At 44.2% G+C, this 5,596-nt stretch overlaps 1 pseudogene; it reads left to right on the forward strand.

Moving 5' to 3' along the window:
• LOC142442514 (delayed-rectifier potassium channel regulatory subunit KCNS3-like) overlaps positions 1-676 on the forward strand; it is a 118,195-nt pseudogene extending 117,519 nt beyond the window's left edge.
• The last annotated feature ends 4,920 nt before the right edge of the window (positions 677-5,596 follow it).

The raw sequence follows: 5,596 nt of genomic DNA on the forward strand, positions 1-5,596 counted from the left end.
TCGCCCAATTCATAACAGTAGCAAAATTACAGTTATGATGTAGCAACGAAAATAATTTCATGGTTTAGAGGTCACTACAACATGAGGAAATGTATTAGAGGGTTGAGAACCACTGATATTGGCTGTCGACACCCAGGAAGACGAGAACGAGGGCATTGATAACATGGACCAAGTGGTCCAGATCCTGAGGCTGATGAGGATTTTCTGAATTCTCAAGCTTGCCCGACATTCACGGGGGCTCCGGTCTCTGAGGGCCACCCTGAGGCACAGTTACCATGAAGTTGGGCTACTCTCTTCTTTCTGTCAGTGGGCATGGCCATCTTCTCTGTACTCATCTACTCTGTGGAGAAAGATGAGCCCACCTCGGGCCTCACCAGCATTCCCATTTGCTGGTGGTGGTCCACCATCAGCATGACAACCACTGTGGGCTACGGGGGCACCCACCTGGTCACCTTGGCTGGGAAGCATATTGCCAGCATTCGCATCATCTGTGGCATCTTGGAGTCGCTCTTCCTATCACCATCATCTTCAACAAGTTTTTCCAAGTACAACCAGAAACAGAAGGACATGCATGTGGAGCCCTCTGGAGAAATGTCCCGCGCTTCCTTACTTGAACATAAGGGATAGTTAAGCACCGTAGATGCACACCCTCATTACCAGTCTATCTTCGGTCTGAATTGAGGTGAATGACTGGAGTCTACAGATGCCTCCAGCACCAACAATAATGAAGCCGGTGGAGCACTGCTTCCTTAGAGGATTGCACAGCCAAATGAGCAGGGACGAGAGTGTCCGTATCTTGTGTCCCTTTCTGATGTTAGGTTCATCCAGCTTCATCAGCCTCAAAAAAAGAGGTTCAAAGTGAAGTGGTTGACAGAACAGACTCAAGGGCTACCTTGTCTGAGATCAAATTCTGACTCTGATTTCTATGATTCGCTTGCCTTCTCTATGCCTCAATTTCCTCCTCTGTTAAATGGGAGGTAATTCAGGTGCCACATAGGTTCATCATGAAGATTCTTTAAGTACTCACTGGCACAAATTTTTAATTTTCCAGAGTCCCTGCCTCAAGGAAATAGTTTTACGGAAATGGAATGTGGTAGTTGGAGGATTTTATGTCAATTAGATCCTCCTGGCTAGGGGTGGAGTCAAACCTGTCAATCAAGATGTAGTTTGATGATACCTCCTTGGGTGGGAGGCGCTACTGTATGAGAGTGAGGGATTCTGGGATATCTCTCTTCCCCCCTCCCCCCCACTTCACCTTCCTCCTTAATGGAACTTCACTGGGCCTCTGTGCTTGCCTCCAGAGATGGCCCCTTATAAAAGCTATCAGCACCCTGCCACGCTTCCACTGACCGTTGAAGGCACCTAGCCCTGTACTCGCTGACCTATGACCATCTGCTTCCCATTTCACCATTCTGTGTCACTGGCATATGGCTCATGAGTCTGAAGAGGGACTTATGGACTAGCATCAGACTTTGGGATTTGAGTGGGATGACTTCTTGATATATAATTACTTATTGATATAAAGCTCCTTCTTATACATAGATGATTGCCACTGAATTTGTTTCTTTAGACAACCTTGACATCGTCACTGATCTCTACTGATCATGATGTTAGCTGCCAGCAAGTTCATTTATATACGACACATTGCCTAGTCCTGCCCAATCCTCAGAACTGTAGCATGTCGCAATCCACTACTGTGGTTATTATGTCAACCTTCTACTTCACCAAACAGGATGTCCTCCTCGGCAACTGATACTTTCTAATGACATGTCCAAAGCAAGTGAGCCAGTATCTGTCATAGTCTATCGATTGTCAAAAAAACAAAGTCTGTCTTGAAAGAGATGCAGACAGAATATAATGGGGAGCTACTCAGCAATGGCTTTTTAAAAAGATGTGGCTATTACTGTTTAAAGCATTAAAGATCAAAGATGTCACTTTAAGGACTGAGGTACACCTGGCCCAAGTGATGCTATTGGGAATCACCTCATACCATGGGAAAGCTGGACAATAAGTAAGGAGTAATAGAGACGAACTGACGTCTTGAATTGTCAGAAGAATGAAAAAATCTGGGTTTGAAGGTGTTTGGCCAGAATTCTCCTTACAGGTTAGGATGATGAGAATTCATCTTACCTATGAGGGGACTTCAAAAATTTCATGGAAAAATTAAATTAAAAGGCAATTAAAATTTTCCACCACCACCACTGCCCCTTATACTTTCGACATGCCATCGAAAGAGCTCAGTCCCTGGAGAAGGACTTTATCATATTTGATAAAGCAGCATGTCAGAGGACAAAAGAAGACCCTAGGAGAGGTATATTAACAGTGACAGCAACAATGGGCTCGGGCATCACAATAGTGAGGACCAGGCAGGGCTTCTTTCTGCCATACATAGCATCACTGGGAGCAACAGCACCTAGCAACAGCAGCAACTCTTCACAGCAAAGGCCAAGACGGTCACGCAAATGGTATTGTAACTGCAAACTCAAGCTCCTTCACCATTTTCATTTTGGGTACTTAATGTTCATGAACAATTTCTCACTCAATAAACTCTAATCGATTCATATTTTTTCTTTGCAGCATCAGAAAGGCTCTGAGGCTATGCCCTTAATCGGTCAGGGAATCCAGTCTGCCGCATAAATACTTCCACCCTCCTGTTCTCGTCCTCATATTCTTGAGCTTCAGTCACCGTTTCATAGAGCTGCTTTTTCCAGCGCTCCGCCTTGTGAAACTAACACTCCACTCACGCTGTTAGATTCTTTCAAGTCTGGCTTTGTCCTTGGACGTTTCTGGAAGAAGATGCAATCTGTTCCCCAGACCTAGTGAGTTGTATATTTTTTTAGTCATTTCATTGGGGCTCATACAACTCTTATCACAATCCATACACACTTCAATTGTATTAAACACATTTGTACAGTCATTGCCCTCATCATTCTCAAAACATTTGCTCTCCATGTAAGCCCCTGGAATCAGCTCCGCATTTTCCCCCCACCCTCCCACTTCCTCCCCTCCCTCATGAACCCTTGATAATTTATACATTATTATTTTGACATATCTTACACTGTTCGACTTCTCCCTTCACTGTTGTCTGCCCCCCCAGGAAGGAGGTTATATGTAGATCCCTGTAATCGGTTCCCCCTTTCTACCCCACCCTCCAGGTATCACCACTGGTCCTGAAGGGATCATCTGTCCTGGATTCCCTGTGTTTCCAGTTCCTATCTGTACCAGTATACATCCTCTGGTCTAGCCAAATTTGTAAGGTAGGATTAGGATCATGAGGGGGGAGGAGCATTTCGGAACTAGAGGAAAGTTGTATGTTTCATCGTTGCTACACTACACCCTGACTGACTCATCTCCTCCCTGCAACCTTTCCATAAGGGGATGTCCAGTTGCCTACAGATGAGCTTTGGGTCCCCACTCCGCACTCCCCCTCATGCACAACGACATGATTTTTTGTTCTTTGATGCCTGATAACTGATCCCTTAGACAACTCGTGATCACACAAGTTGGTGTGCTTCTTCCACATGGGCTTTGTTGCTTCTGAGCTAGATGACCGCTTTTTTACCTTCAAGTCTTTAAGACCCCAGACATTATATCTTCTGATAGCCGGGAACCATCAGCTTTCTTCACCACATTTTCTTATATACACATTTGTCTTTTGCAATCTTATCAGGGAGGTGAGCACACAATGATATATTTTTTGGTTCTTTGATGCCTTATAACTGATCCCTTCAGCATCTCATGATCACACAGGCTGTGTGATTCTTCATCCATGTGGACTTTGTTGCTTCTGAGCTAGATGGCCACTTGTTTACCTCCAAGTCTTTAAGACTCTACATGCTATATCTTTTGATTGCCGGGCTCCATCAGCTTTCTTCACCACATTTGCTTATCACCACCATTTGAGTGCTTTCACCACTAATAAATTCTCTGGAGTACATATCACACTTCTTCTTACTTCCATCACACTTCAACTGTGGTTGTTAGTAAGTGAAGTGCTTGGATGGTGTCTATGGTGTATGGCCACTAACTGAAAAGTTCAAACCCTCTCAGGGGTGCCTGGGACAAGAGGTGGTAATCTGTATCCAAAAGATGACAGCCAATGAAAACCTGATGAAACACAAATGAACCAGAATTGACTGAACAGCCACTCATTGGTAGTTGGTTGGTGGGTGCGTGAGTAGGTGGGTTGGCTGATTGGCTGATTGAAGCCTTGGAATATCCTTGCTAACAGCAATTCATGGGGTCTCCATCAATGATTCATGGTTACAAGAAGATGAAACCAATTTGCAACCACACACTGGGTGCCAGGTTCTCAAAAAAAACTTTTGTTATTTTGTCCTTAGCCAGAGAAGCCAAAGCCTTGGAATTGTCTGCAACAATGCTACATGAGGTTACCATCAGTGATGCATGGATGCAAAAAGATGAAACCTGTTTGCTACTCCACAGTAGGTTCCAAGGGAGACGCACAATAGAACAAGAACAACGATAACATATAACTGATCAAGGATTCATGAGGGTGGGAGGGAGTGGGGGAAAGAGGAGCTGATATCAAAGGCACAAGTAGAAAAAAAGTGGTTTGGAAATGTTGGTGGCAACCTATGTACAAGTGTGCTTAACTCAATTAAATGATGGATTTTCATGAGATTTGTAAGACACCCCAGTAGAATGATTAAAAAATAAAAATATTTTATATTTTCTCCTTAGCCAGAGAAGCCAACGCCTTGGAATTGTCTGCAACAGTGCTACGTGGGGTCACCATCAATGATTCATGGGTGCAAAATGATGAAACCTAGTTGCAAGCCCACAGTGGGTTTCAGGCTTTCAGAAAGACTTTTGCAGTCTATGCTTAGCCAGAGAAGCCCAGGGCACTGATGGCACCTCCACGCTAGCCAATCTGCCAGCTGCTCAGAGATGCCTACGTTAAATGAACTCGGAAACACCTCCAAAAAATAGATTTCTGTGTGTGGGTTTGTACTCCAAAGTTCTGTCAGCACCAGGGCTGATCTAGCCTCCAACCCAGTGGATTTTAATTTTGCACTAGACCATCAACCAGAAGGTCAGTGATTCAAAACCACCAGCCACTAGATGGGACAAATAGAAGGATATCCACTCTCCTACATATTTACCTACTCAGACGTCTTATAATGGGTCACTGTATATAGGAATTGACTTAATGGCAGTGGGCTTGGCTTTTAGTACTGGAATGATGGCAGAATGTGAGGTGTTGTTTTTTTTTTTTCAATTACTTCATTATTGCTGGTATTTTTCTGTTGATGGTGGTGATTGTTGGATGTCATCAAACCAACTCGTAGAAAACCCCTGTGGCAAAGAACTGCCCATTGGGTTTTCTTAGCCTTGGTGGTCTAGTGGCTGCACATTGGGCTGCTATCTGCATGGTCGGCAGTTCAAAACCACCAGCAGATCCTCAGGAGAAAGAGTGGGCTTTCTTCTCCCAAAGCAATTACAATCTCAGAAACCCACAAGGGCTCACTATGAGCCCATATTGACTCGATGGCAGTGAGTTTAGAGTTTAATTTTTACAGAAGATCTTTGTGAATCAAGAAAAAAGAAGGTAACCCACAGGCTTTTCGTGAAG

This window comes from Tenrec ecaudatus, chromosome 3 (genome assembly GCF_050624435.1).
Source record: "Tenrec ecaudatus isolate mTenEca1 chromosome 3, mTenEca1.hap1, whole genome shotgun sequence".
In the NCBI taxonomy this organism is placed as follows: domain Eukaryota; kingdom Metazoa; phylum Chordata; class Mammalia; order Afrosoricida; family Tenrecidae; genus Tenrec; species Tenrec ecaudatus.